Source organism: Styela clava, chromosome 6, assembly GCF_964204865.1.
Source record: "Styela clava chromosome 6, kaStyClav1.hap1.2, whole genome shotgun sequence".
In the NCBI taxonomy this organism is placed as follows: Eukaryota; Metazoa; Chordata; class Ascidiacea; order Stolidobranchia; family Styelidae; genus Styela; species Styela clava.
The window spans coordinates 17,740,779-17,754,452 of NC_135255.1; the positions used below are offsets into that span (position 1 = coordinate 17,740,779).

At 40.1% G+C, this 13,674-nt stretch overlaps 12 non-coding genes across 12 annotated transcripts; all 12 read left to right on the forward strand.

Annotated features, from left to right (window-relative positions):
• Positions 1-239: 239 nt before the first annotated feature.
• Positions 240-433, forward strand: LOC144424800 (U2 spliceosomal RNA). The gene has a single exon (XR_013477020.1). It is a non-coding gene; the product is annotated as a U2 spliceosomal RNA (small nuclear RNA).
• A 975-nt stretch (positions 434-1,408) lies between these two features.
• On the forward strand, positions 1,409-1,602 carry LOC144424829 (U2 spliceosomal RNA). Its single transcript, XR_013477049.1, has one exon. It is a non-coding gene; the product is annotated as a U2 spliceosomal RNA (small nuclear RNA).
• Positions 1,603-2,577: 975 nt separating this feature from the next.
• On the forward strand, positions 2,578-2,771 carry LOC144424801 (U2 spliceosomal RNA). Its single transcript, XR_013477021.1, has one exon. It is a non-coding gene; the product is annotated as a U2 spliceosomal RNA (small nuclear RNA).
• A 975-nt stretch (positions 2,772-3,746) lies between these two features.
• On the forward strand, positions 3,747-3,940 carry LOC144424889 (U2 spliceosomal RNA). Its single transcript, XR_013477109.1, has one exon. It is a non-coding gene; the product is annotated as a U2 spliceosomal RNA (small nuclear RNA).
• A 975-nt stretch (positions 3,941-4,915) lies between these two features.
• On the forward strand, positions 4,916-5,109 carry LOC144424802 (U2 spliceosomal RNA). Its single transcript, XR_013477022.1, has one exon. It is a non-coding gene; the product is annotated as a U2 spliceosomal RNA (small nuclear RNA).
• Positions 5,110-6,084: 975 nt separating this feature from the next.
• Positions 6,085-6,278, forward strand: LOC144424884 (U2 spliceosomal RNA). The gene has a single exon (XR_013477104.1). It is a non-coding gene; the product is annotated as a U2 spliceosomal RNA (small nuclear RNA).
• A 974-nt stretch (positions 6,279-7,252) lies between these two features.
• Positions 7,253-7,446, forward strand: LOC144424814 (U2 spliceosomal RNA). Its single transcript, XR_013477034.1, has one exon. It is a non-coding gene; the product is annotated as a U2 spliceosomal RNA (small nuclear RNA).
• Positions 7,447-8,421: 975 nt separating this feature from the next.
• Positions 8,422-8,615, forward strand: LOC144424803 (U2 spliceosomal RNA). The gene has a single exon (XR_013477023.1). It is a non-coding gene; the product is annotated as a U2 spliceosomal RNA (small nuclear RNA).
• A 975-nt stretch (positions 8,616-9,590) lies between these two features.
• On the forward strand, positions 9,591-9,784 carry LOC144424804 (U2 spliceosomal RNA). The gene has a single exon (XR_013477024.1). It is a non-coding gene; the product is annotated as a U2 spliceosomal RNA (small nuclear RNA).
• Positions 9,785-10,759: 975 nt separating this feature from the next.
• On the forward strand, positions 10,760-10,953 carry LOC144424879 (U2 spliceosomal RNA). Its single transcript, XR_013477099.1, has one exon. It is a non-coding gene; the product is annotated as a U2 spliceosomal RNA (small nuclear RNA).
• A 975-nt stretch (positions 10,954-11,928) lies between these two features.
• LOC144424880 (U2 spliceosomal RNA) lies at positions 11,929-12,122 on the forward strand. Its single transcript, XR_013477100.1, has one exon. It is a non-coding gene; the product is annotated as a U2 spliceosomal RNA (small nuclear RNA).
• A 975-nt stretch (positions 12,123-13,097) lies between these two features.
• LOC144424805 (U2 spliceosomal RNA) lies at positions 13,098-13,291 on the forward strand. Its single transcript, XR_013477025.1, has one exon. It is a non-coding gene; the product is annotated as a U2 spliceosomal RNA (small nuclear RNA).
• The last annotated feature ends 383 nt before the right edge of the window (positions 13,292-13,674 follow it).

A 13,674-nucleotide genomic window follows, 5' to 3' on the forward strand; every position in this document is an offset into this window, starting at 1 on the left:
GCTACAGGAAATAAATTTGCGAAGACGTAATCATTTCTGACAAAATTGTACATTATAAAGATGATTTGTACCTGAGATGTCAGTCAACGGTTAAAATAAATCGTAACCTTCAACCATCCAGAATGGGTCCACCATTCCCAGCCCCACTAATTAGTATTGTAAGTGGAAACTTAATCACCGTCACCGGAACCGTTTTCATAAATTCCCAATACATTATTGCGTGAAAACACCGACCATTTATCGCTTCTTCGGCCTATTGGCTAAGATCAAGTGTAGTAACTGTTCTATTCAGATTAATACCTGAATCGTGGGGTACTCCCCCACTCTTGTATTAATTTGATTTTTGCGACGACGAGAGCGAGGGTTCGGCTTGCCACTCCGCTCTCACCGGTCGGCTTGGCGTTGCACTACAGCCTTGACTGGCCCGTCACTTTCCTATTCGGAAAGTTACGATTTATATAATGTTTGTCATGTTTCTCCTACTACTTTGTAAGGCAAAGCGAGTACTCACCCTCGTTCCGTGTCTTTTGGAATGGGCGCGGAGCGTCAGGCACGGAGACAGCTGCAAATCTTCCATACTGCTTCCACCGGAGTAACTTCGGAACGCACAACAATTTCACGAATTCTTTAAATGGAAGTTAGATGGGCATTGTGATGTCACAGAGCAGAGACTGCAATTAAAATGTATTTGGTTACAGGCGAAGAGAATCTGGAATTTCTTTAACCGGTTAACTGCAGCGTGACGTTTGACGTAATATTTATTGTTTTAGCTTATTACGTCGCAATGGTTACAAATTAATTTCGAGTGATTTATCCTGGTATCTCTCAAAATTATTGACGAATCTAGATCGTTTTGTGATCCCTTGCTGCAAGAGATATGCAGCGTGCTTTGGACATATGGAAGTATTTTCGTGAAACAGTTTCCGTTATTCAATGTCACTTATGTGACAAATTTACAGTGCCCAGTGTGCAAATTCTTCTTTGAGATATCATACGGAAAAACAGCATCAACTGCGCCACATGGAATAGACAATTTACGCTTTTACCGAAAACTGATTATGAATTTATCATTGTCCAATTTTCATAATCAGCAATCTTGGTACTTCAATTATTTTTCACCTCTATTGGGTCTCTACAAATACAGTTAGTGATATTCTTTTAAATGAAACGCTACAGGAAATAAATTTGCGAAGACGTAATCATTTCTGACAAAATTGTACATTATAAAGATGATTTGTACCTGAGATGTCAGTCAACGGTTAAAATAAATCGTAACCTTCAACCATCCAGAATGGGTCCACCATTCCCAGCCCCACTAATTAGTATTGTAAGTGGAAACTTAATCACCGTCACCGGAACCGTTTTCATAAATTCCCAATACATTATTGCGTGAAAACACCGACCATTTATCGCTTCTTCGGCCTGTTGGCTAAGATCAAGTGTAGTAACTGTTCTATTCAGATTAATACCTGAATCGTGGGGTACTCCCCCACTCTTGTATTAATTTGATTTTTGCGACGACGAGAGCGAGGGTTCGGCTTGCCACTCCGCTCTCACCGGTCGGCTTGGCGTTGCACTACAGCCTTGACTGGCCCGTCACTTTCCTATTCGGAAAGTTACGATTTATATAATGTTTGTCATGTTTCTCCTACTACTTTGTAAGGCAAAGCGAGTACTCACCCTCGTTCCGTGTCTTTTGGAATGGGCGCGGAGCGTCAGGCACGGAGACAGCTGCAAATCTTCCATACTGCTTCCACCGGAGTAACTTCGGAACGCACAACAATTTCACGAATTCTTTAAATGGAAGTTAGATGGGCATTGTGATGTCACAGAGCAGAGACTGCAATTAAAATGTATTTGGTTACAGGCGAAGAGAATCTGGAATTTCTTTAACCGGTTAACTGCAGCGTGACGTTTGACGTAATATTTATTGTTTTAGCTTATTACGTCGCAATGGTTACAAATTAATTTCGAGTGATTTATCCTGGTATCTCTCAAAATTATTGACGAATCTAGATCGTTTTGTGATCCCTTGCTGCAAGAGATATGCAGCGTGCTTTGGACATATGGAAGTATTTTCGTGAAACAGTTTCCGTTATTCAATGTCACTTATGTGACAAATTTACAGTGCCCAGTGTGCAAATTCTTCTTTGAGATATCATACGGAAAAACAGCATCAACTGCGCCACATGGAATAGACAATTTACGCTTTTACCGAAAACTGATTATGAATTTATCATTGTCCAATTTTCATAATCAGCAATCTTGGTACTTCAATTATTTTTCACCTCTATTGGGTCTCTACAAATACAGTTAGTGATATTCTTTTAAATGAAACGCTACAGGAAATAAATTTGCGAAGACGTAATCATTTCTGACAAAATTGTACATTATAAAGATGATTTGTACCTGAGATGTCAGTCAACGGTTAAAATAAATCGTAACCTTCAACCATCCAGAATGGGTCCACCATTCCCAGCCCCACTAATTAGTATTGTAAGTGGAAACTTAATCACCGTCACCGGAACCGTTTTCATAAATTCCCAATACATTATTGCGTGAAAACACCGACCATTTATCGCTTCTTCGGCCTATTGGCTAAGATCAAGTGTAGTAACTGTTCTATTCAGATTAATACCTGAATCGTGGGGTACTCCCCCACTCTTGTATTAATTTGATTTTTGCGACGACGAGAGCGAGGGTTCGGCTTGCCACTCCGCTCTCACCGGTCGGCTTGGCGTTGCACTACAGCCTTGACTGGCCCGTCACTTTCCTATTCGGAAAGTTACGATTTATATAATGTTTGTCATGTTTCTCCTACTACTTTGTAAGGCAAAGCGAGTACTCACCCTCGTTCCGTGTCTTTTGGAATGGGCGCGGAGCGTCAGGCACGAAGACAGCTGCAAATCTTCCATACTGCTTCCACCGGAGTAACTTCGGAACGCACAACAATTTCACGAATTCTTTAAATGGAAGTTAGATGGGCATTGTGATGTCACAGAGCAGAGACTGCAATTAAAATGTATTTGGTTACAGGCGAAGAGAATCTGGAATTTCTTTAACCGGTTAACTGCAGCGTGACGTTTGACGTAATATTTATTGTTTTAGCTTATTACGTCGCAATGGTTACAAATTAATTTCGAGTGATTTATCCTGGTATCTCTCAAAATTATTGACGAATCTAGATCGTTTTGTGATCCCTTGCTGCAAGAGATATGCAGCGTGCTTTGGACATATGGAAGTATTTTCGTGAAACAGTTTCCGTTATTCAATGTCACTTATGTGACAAATTTACAGTGCCCAGTGTGCAAATTCTTCTTTGAGATATCATACGGAAAAACAGCATCAACTGCGCCACATGGAATAGACAATTTACGCTTTTACCGAAAACTGATTATGAATTTATCATTGTCCAATTTTCATAATCAGCAATCTTGGTACTTCAATTATTTTTCACCTCTATTGGGTCTCTACAAATACAGTTAGTGATATTCTTTTAAATGAAACGCTACAGGAGATAAATTTGCGAAGACGTAATCATTTCTGACAAAATTGTACATTATAAAGATGATTTGTACCTGAGATGTCAGTCAACGGTTAAAATAAATCGTAACCTTCAACCATCCAGAATGGGTCCACCATTCCCAGCCCCACTAATTAGTATTGTAAGTGGAAACTTAATCACCGTCACCGGAACCGTTTTCATAAATTCCCAATACATTATTGCGTGAAAACACCGACCATTTATCGCTTCTTCGGCCTATTGGCTAAGATCGAGTGTAGTAACTGTTCTATTCAGATTAATACCTGAATCGTGGGGTACTCCCCCACTCTTGTATTAATTTGATTTTTGCGACGACGAGAGCGAGGGTTCGGCTTGCCACTCCGCTCTCACCGGTCGGCTTGGCGTTGAACTACAGCCTTGACTGGCCCGTCACTTTCCTATTCGGAAAGTTACGATTTATATAATGTTTGTCATGTTTCTCCTACTACTTTGTAAGGCAAAGCGAGTACTCACCCTCGTTCCGTGTCTTTTGGAATGGGCGCGGAGCGTCAGGCACGAAGACAGCTGCAAATCTTCCATACTGCTTCCACCGGAGTAACTTCGGAACGCACAACAATTTCACGAATTCTTTAAATGGAAGTTAGATGGGCATTGTGATGTCACAGAGCAGAGACTGCAATTAAAATGTATTTGGTTACAGGCGAAGAGAATCTGGAATTTCTTTAACCGGTTAACTGCAGCGTGACGTTTGACGTAATATTTATTGTTTTAGCTTATTACGTCGCAATGGTTACAAATTAATTTCGAGTGATTTATCCTGGTATCTCTCAAAATTATTGACGAATCTAGATCGTTTTGTGATCCCTTGCTGCAAGAGATATGCAGCGTGCTTTGGACATATGGAAGTATTTTCGTGAAACAGTTTCCGTTATTCAATGTCACTTATGTGACAAATTTACAGTGCCCAGTGTGCAAATTCTTCTTTGAGATATCATACGGAAAAACAGCATCAACTGCGCCACATGGAATAGACAATTTACGCTTTTACCGAAAACTGATTATGAATTTATCATTGTCCAAATTTCATAATCAGCAATCTTGGTACTTCAATTATTTTTCACCTCTATTGGGTCTCTACAAATACAGTTAGTGATATTCTTTTAAATGAAACGCTACAGGAGATAAATTTGCGAAGACGTAATCATTTCTGACAAAATTGTACATTATAAAGATGATTTGTACCTGAGATGTCAGTCAACGGTTAAAATAAATCGTAACCTTCAACCATCCAGAATGGGTCCACCATTCCCAGCCCCACTAATTAGTATTGTAAGTGGAAACTTAATCACCGTCACCGGAACCGTTTTCATAAATTCCCAATACATTATTGCGTGAAAACACCGACCATTTATCGCTTCTTCGGCCTATTGGCTAAGATCAAGTGTAGTAACTGTTCTATTCAGATTAATACCTGAATCGTGGGGTACTCCCCCACTCTTGTATTAATTTGATTTTTGCGACGACGAGAGCGAGGGTTCGGCTTGCCACTCCGCTCTCACCGGTCGGCTTGGCGTTGCACTACAGCCTTGACTGGCCCGTCACTTTCCTATTCGGAAAGTTACGATTTATATAATGTTTGTCATGTTTCTCCTACTACTTTGTAAGGCAAAGCGAGTACTCACCCTCGTTCCGTGTCTTTTGGAATGGGCGCGGAGCGTCAGGCACGAAGACAGCTGCAAATCCTCCATACTGCTTCCACCGGAGTAACTTCGGAACGCACAACAATTTCACGAATTCTTTAAATGGAAGTTAGATGGGCATTGTGATGTCACAGAGCAGAGACTGCAATTAAAATGTATTTGGTTACAGGCAAAGAGAATCTGGAATTTCTTTAACCGGTTAACTGCAGCGTGACGTTTGACGTAATATTTATTGTTTTAGCTTATTACGTCGCAATGGTTACAAATTAATTTCGAGTGATTTATCCTGGTATCTCTCAAAATTATTGACGAATTTAGATCGTTTTGTGATCCCTTGCTGCAAGAGATATGCAGCGTGCTTTGGACATTTGGAAGTATTTTCGTGAAACAGTTTCCGTTATTCAATGTCACTTATGTGACAAATTTACAGTGCCCAGTGTGCAAATTCTTCTTTGAGATATCATACGGAAAAACAGCATCAACTGCGCCACATGGAATAGACAATTTACGCTTTTACCGAAAACTGATTATGAATTTATCATTGTCCAATTTTCATAATCAGCAATCTTGGTACTTCAATTATTTTTTACCTCTATTGGGTCTCTACAAATACAGTTAGTGATATTCTTTTAAATGAAACGCTACAGGAGATAAATTTGCGAAGACGTAATCATTTCTGACAAAATTGTACATTATAAAGATGATTTGTTCCTGAGATGTCAGTCAACGGTTAAAATAAATCGTAACCTTCAACCATCCAGAATGGGTCCACCATTCCCAGCCCCACTAATTAGTATTGTAAGTGGAAACTTAATCACCGTCACCGGAACCGTTTTCATAAATTCCCAATACATTATTGCGTGAAAACACCGACCATTTATCGCTTCTTCGGCCTATTGGCTAAGATCAAGTGTAGTAACTGTTCTATTCAGATTAATACCTGAATCGTGGGGTACTCCCCCCATCTTGTATTAATTTGATTTTTGCGACGACGAGAGCGAGGGTTCGGCTTGCCACTCCGCTCTCACCGGTCGGCTTGGCGTTGCACTACAGCCTTGACTGGCCCGTCACTTTCCTATTCGGAAAGTTACGATTTATATAATGTTTGTCATGTTTCTCCTACTACTTTGTAAGGCAAAGCGAGTACTCACCCTCGTTCCGTGTCTTTTGGAATGGGCGCGGAGCGTCAGGCACGAAGACAGCTGCAAATCTTTCATACTGCTTCCACCGGAGTAACTTCGGAACGAAAAGAATTTCACGAATTCTTTAAATGGAAGTTAGATGGGCATTGTGATGTCACAGAGCAGAGACTGCAATTAAAATGTATTTGGTTACAGGCGAAGAGAATCTGGAATTTCTTTAACCGGTTAACTGCAGCGTGACGTTTGACGTAATATTTATTGTTTTAGCTTATTACGTCGCAATGGTTACAAATTAATTTCGAGTGATTTATCCTGGTATCTCTCAAAATTATTGACGAATCTAGATCGTTTTGTGATCCCTTGCTGCAAGAGATATGCAGCGTGCTTTGGACATATGGAAGTATTTTCGTGAAACAGTTTCCGTTATTCAATGTCACTTATGTGACAAATTTACAGTGCCCAGTGTGCAAATTCTTCTTTGAGATATCATACGGAAAAACAGCATCAACTGCGCCACATGGAATAGACAATTTACGCTTTTACCGAAAACTGATTATGAATTTATCATTGTCCAATTTTCATAATCAGCAATCTTGGTACTTCAATTATTTTTCCCCTCTATTGGGTCTCTACAAATACAGTTAGTGATATTCTTTTAAATGAAACGCTACAGGAGATAAATTTGCGAAGACGTAATCATTTCTGACAAAATTGTACATTATAAAGATGATTTGTACCTGAGATGTCAGTCAACGGTTAAAATAAATCGTAACCTTCAACCATCCAGAATGGGTCCACCATTCCCAGCCCCACTAATTAGTATTGTAAGTGGAAACTTAATCACCGTCACCGGAACCGTTTTCATAAATTCCCAATACATTATTGCGTGAAAACACCGACCATTTATTGCTTCTTCGGCCTATTGGCTAAGATCAAGTGTAGTAACTGTTCTATTCAGATTAATACCTGAATCGTGGGGTACTCCCCCACTCTTGTATTAATTTGATTTTTGCGACGACGAGAGCGAGGGTTCGGCTTGCCACTCCGCTCTCACCGGTCGGCTTGGCGTTGCACTACAGCCTTGACTGGCCCGTCACTTTCCTATTCGGAAAGTTACGATTTATATAATGTTTGTCATGTTTCTCCTACTACTTTGTAAGGCAAAGCGAGTACTCACCCTCGTTCCGTGTCTTTTGGAATGGGCGCGGAGCGTCAGGCACGAAGACAGCTGCAAATCTTCCATACTGCTTCCACCGGAGTAACTTCGGAACGCACAACAATTTCACGAATTCTTTAAATGGAAGTTAGATGGGCATTGTGATGTCACAGAGCAGAGACTGCAATTAAAATGTATTTGGTTACAGGCGAAGAGAATCTGGAATTTCTTTAACCGGTTAACTGCAGCGTGACGTTTGACGTAATATTTATTGTTTTAGCTTATTACGTCGCAATGGTTACAAATTAATTTCGAGTGATTTATCCTGGTATCTCTCAAAATTATTGACGAATCTAGATCGTTTTGTGATCCCTTGCTGCAAAAGATATGCAGCGTGCTTTGGACATATGGAAGTATTTTCGTGAAACAGTTTCCGTTATTCAATGTCACTTATGTGACAAATTTACAGTGCCCAGTGTGCAAATTCTTCTTTGAGATATCATACGGAAAAACAGCATCAACTGCGCCACATGGAATAGACAATTTACGCTTTTACCGAAAACTGATTATGAATTTATCATTGTCCAATTTTCATAATCAGCAATCTTGGTACTTCAATTATTTTTCACCTCTATTGGGTCTCTACAAATACAGTTAGTGATATTCTTTTAAATGAAACGCTACAGGAGATAAATTTGCGAAGACGTAATCATTTCTGACAAAATTGTACATTATAAAGATGATTTGTACCTGAGATGTCAGTCAACGGTTAAAATAAATCGTAACCTTCAACCATCCAGAATGGGTCCACCATTCCCAGTCCCACTAATTAGTATTGTAAGTGGAAACTTAATCACCGTCACCGGAACCGTTTTCATAAATTCCCAATACATTATTGCGTGAAAACACCGACCATTTATCGCTTCTTCGGCCTATTGGCTAAGATCAAGTGTAGTAACTGTTCTATTCAGATTAATACCTGAATCGTGGGGTACTCCCCCACTCTTGTATTAATTTGATTTTTGCGACGACGAGAGCGAGGGTTCGGCTTGCCACTCCGCTCTCACCGGTCGGCTTGGCGTTGCACTACAGCCTTGACTGGCCCGTCACTTTCCTATTCGGAAAGTTACGATTTATATAATGTTTGTCATGTTTCTCCTACTACTTTGTAAGGCAAAGCGAGTACTCACCCTCGTTCCGTGTCTTTTGGAATGGGCGCGGAGCGTCAGGCACGAAGACAGCTGCAAATCTTCCATACTGCTTCCACCGGAGTAACTTCGGAACGCACAACAATTTCACGAATTCTTTAAATGGAAGTTAGATGGGCATTGTGATGTCACAGAGCAGAGACTGCAATTAAAATGTATTTGGTTACAGGCGAAGAGAATCTGGAATTTCTTTAACCGGTTAACTGCAGCGTGACGTTTGACGTAATATTTATTGTTTTAGCTTATTACGTCGCAATGGTTACAAATTAATTTCGAGTGATTTATCCTGGTATCTCTCAAAATTATTGACGAATCTAGATCGTTTTGTGATCCCTTGCTGCAAGAGATATGCAGCGTGCTTTGGACATATGGAAGTATTTTCGTGAAACAGTTTCCGTTATTCAATGTCACTTATGTGACAAATTTACAGTGCCCAGTGTGCAAATTCTTCTTTGAGATATCATACGGAAAAACGGCATCAACTGCGCCACATGGAATAGACAATTTACGCTTTTACCGAAAACTGATTATGAATTTATCATTGTCCAATTTTCATAATCAGCAATCTTGGTACTTCAATTATTTTTCACCTCTATTGGGTCTCTACAAATACAGTTAGTGATATTCTTTTAAATGAAACGCTACAGGAGATAAATTTGCGAAGACGTAATCATTTCTGACAAAATTGTACATTATAAAGATGATTTGTACCTGAGATGTCAGTCAACGGTTAAAATAAATCGTAACCTTCAACCATCCAGAATGGGTCCACCATTCCCAGCCCCACTAATTAGTATTGTAAGTGGAAACTTAATCACCGTCACCGGAACCGTTTTCATAAATTCCCAATACATTATTGCGTGAAAACACCGACCATTTATCGCTTCTTCGGCCTATTGGCTAAGATCAAGTGTAGTAACTGTTCTATTCAGATTAATACCTGAATCGTGGGGTACTCCCCCACTCTTGTATTAATTTGATTTTTGCGACGACGAGAGCGAGGGTTCGGCTTGCCACTCCGCTCTCACCGGTCGGCTTGGCGTTGCACTACAGCCTTGACTGGCCCGTCACTTTCCTATTCGGAAAGTTACGATTTATATAATGTTTGTCATGTTTCTCCTACTACTTTGTAAGGCAAAGCGAGTACTCACCCTCGTTCCGTGTCTTTTGGAATGGGCGCGGAGCGTCAGGCACGAAGACAGCTGCAAATCTTCCATACTGCTTCCACCGGAGTAACTTCGGAACGCACAACAATTTCACGAATTCTTTAAATGGAAGTTAGATGGGCATTGTGATGTCACAGAGCAGAGACTGCAATTAAAATGTATTTGGTTACAGGCGAAGAGAATCTGGAATTTCTTTAACCGGTTAACTGCAGCGTGACGTTTGACGTAATATTTATTGTTTTAGCTTATTACGTCGCAATGGTTACAAATTAATTTCGAGTGATTTATCCTGGTATCTCTCAAAATTATTGACGAATCTAGATCGTTTTGTGATTCCTTGCTGCAAGAGATATGCAGCGTGCTTTGGACATATGGAAGTATTTTCGTGAAACAGTTTCCGTTATTCAATGTCACTTATGTGACAAATTTACAGTGCCCAGTGTGCAAATTCTTCTTTGAGATATCATACGGAAAAACAGCATCAACTGCGCCACATGGAATAGACAATTTACGCTTTTACCGAAAACTGATTATGAATTTATCATTGTCCAATTTTCATAATCAGCAATCTTGGTACTTCAATTATTTTTCACCTCTATTGGGTCTCTACAAATACAGTTAGTGATATTCTTTTAAATGAAACGCTACAGGAGATAAATTTGCGAAGACGTAATCATTTCTGACAAAATTGTACATTATAAAGATGATTTGTACCTGAGATGTCAGTCAACGGTTAAAATAAATCGTAACCTTCAACCATCCAGAATGGGTCCACCATTCCCAGCCCCACTAATTAGTATTGTAAGTGGAAACTTAATCACCGTCACCGGAACCGTTTTCATAAATTCCCAATACATTATTGCGTGAAAACACCGCCCATTTATCGCTTCTTCGGCCTATTGGCTAAAATCAAGTGTAGTAACTGTTCTATTCAGATTAATACCTGAATCGTGGGGTACTCCCCCACTCTTGTATTAATTTGATTTTTGCGACGACGAGAGCGAGGGTTCGGCTTGCCACTCCGCTCTCACCGGTCGGCTTGGCGTTGCACTACAGCCTTGACTGGCCCGTCACTTTCCTATTCGGAAAGTTACGATTTATATAATGTTTGTCATGTTTCTCCTACTACTTTGTAAGGCAAAGCGAGTACTCACCCTCGTTCCGTGTCTTTTGGAATGGGCGCGGAGCGTCAGGCACGAAGACAGCTGCAAATCTTCCATACTGCTTCCACCGGAGTAACTTCGGAACGCACAACAATTTCACGAATTCTTTAAATGGAAGTTAGATGGGCATTGTGATGTCACAGAGCAGAGACTGCAATTAAAATGTATTTGGTTACAGGCGAAGAGAATCTGGAATTTCTTTAACCGGTTAACTGCAGCGTGACGTTTGACGTAATATTTATTGTTTTAGCTTATTACGTCGCAATGGTTACAAATTAATTTCGAGTGATTTATCCTGGTATCTCTCAAAATTATTGACGAATCTAGATCGTTTTGTGATTCCTTGCTGCAAGAGATATGCAGCGTGCTTTGGACATATGGAAGTATTTTCGTGAAACAGTTTCCGTTATTCAATGTCACTTATGTGACAAATTTACAGTGCCCAGTGTGCAAATTCTTCTTTGAGATATCATACGGAAAAACAGCATCAACTGCGCCACATGGAATAGACAATTTACGCTTTTACCGAAAACTGATTATGAATTTATCATTGTCCAATTTTCATAATCAGCAATCTTGGTACTTCAATTATTTTTCACCTCTATTGGGTCTCTACAAATACAGTTAGTGATATTCTTTTAAATGAAACGCTACAGGAGATAAATTTGCGAAGACGTAATCATTTCTGACAAAATTGTACATTATAAAGATGATTTGTACCTGAGATGTCAGTCAACGGTTAAAATAAATCGTAACCTTCAACCATCCAGAATGGGTCCACCATTCCCAGCCCCACTAATTAGTATTGTAAGTGGAAACTTAATCACCGTCACCGGAACCGTTTTCATAAATTCCCAATACATTATTGCGTGAAAACACCGCCCATTTATCGCTTCTTCGGCCTATTGGCTAAAATCAAGTGTAGTAACTGTTCTATTCAGATTAATACCTGAATCGTGGGGTACTCCCCCACTCTTGTATTAATTTGATTTTTGCGACGACGAGAGCGAGGGTTCGGCTTGCCACTCCGCTCTCACCGGTCGGCTTGGCGTTGCACTACAGCCTTGACTGGCCCGTCACTTTCCTATTCGGAAAGTTACGATTTATATAATGTTTGTCATGTTTCTCCTACTACTTTGTAAGGCAAAGCGAGTACTCACCCTCGTTCCGTGTCTTTTGGAATGGGCGCGGAGCGTCAGGCACGAAGACAGCTGCAAATCTTCCATACTGCTTCCACCGGAGTAACTTCGGAACGCACAACAATTTCACGAATTCTTTAAATGGAAGTTAGATGGGCATTGTGATGTCACAGAGCAGAGACTGCAATTAAAATGTATTTGGTTACAGGCGAAGAGAATCTGGAATTTCTTTAACCGGTTAACTGCAGCGTGACGTTTGACGTAATATTTATTGTTTTAGCTTATTACGTCGCAATGGTTACAAATTAATTTCGAGTGATTTATCCTGGTATCTCTCAAAATTATTGACGAATCTAGATCGTTTTGTGATCCCTTGCTGCAAGAGATATGCAGCGTGCTTTGGACATATGGAAGTATTTTCGTGAAACAGTTTCCGTTATTCAATGTCACTTATGTGACAAATTTACAGTGCCCAGTGTGCAAATTCTTCTTTGAGATATCATACGGAAAAACAGCATCAACTGCGCCACATGGAATAGACAATTTACGCTTTTACCGAAAACTGATTATGAATTTATCATTGTCCAATTTTCATAATCAGCAATCTTGGTACTTCAATTATTTTTCACCTCTATTGGGTCTCTACAAATACAGTTAGTGATATTCTTTTAAATGAAACGCTACAGGAGATAAATTTGCGAAGACGTAATCATTTCTGACAAAATTGTACATTATAAAGATGATTTGTACCTGAGATGTCAGTCAACGGTTAAAATAAATCGTAACCTTCAACCATCCAGAATGGGTCCACCATTCCCAGCCCCACTAATTAGTATTGTAAGTGGAAACTTAATCACCGTCACCGGAACCGTTTTCATAAATTCCCAATACATTATTGCGTGAAAACACCGACCATTTATCGCTTCTTCGGCCTATTGGCTAAGATCAAGTGTAGTAACTGTTCTATTCAGATTAATACCTGAATCGTGGGGTACTCCCCCACTCTTGTATTAATTTGATTTTTGCGACGACGAGAGCGAGGGTTCGGCTTGCCACTCCGCTCTCACCGGTCGGCTTGGCGTTGCACTACAGCCTTGACTGGCCCGTCACTTTCCTATTCGGAAAGTTACGATTTATATAATGTTTGTCATGTTTCTCCTACTACTTTGTAAGGCAAAGCGAGTACTCACCCTCGTTCCGTGTCTTTTGGAATGGGCGCGGAGCGTCAGGCACGAAGACAGCTGCAAATCTTCCATACTGCTTCCACCGGAGTAACTTCGGAACGCACAACAATTTCACGAATTCTTTAAATGGAAGTTAGATGGGCATTGTGATGTCACAGAGCAGAGACTGCAATTAAAATGTATTTGGTTACAGGCGAAGAGAATCTGGAATTTCTTTAACCGGTTAACTGCAGCGTGACGTTTGACGTAATAATTTATTGTTTTAGCTTATTACGTCGCAATGGTTACAAATTAATTTCGAGTGATTTATC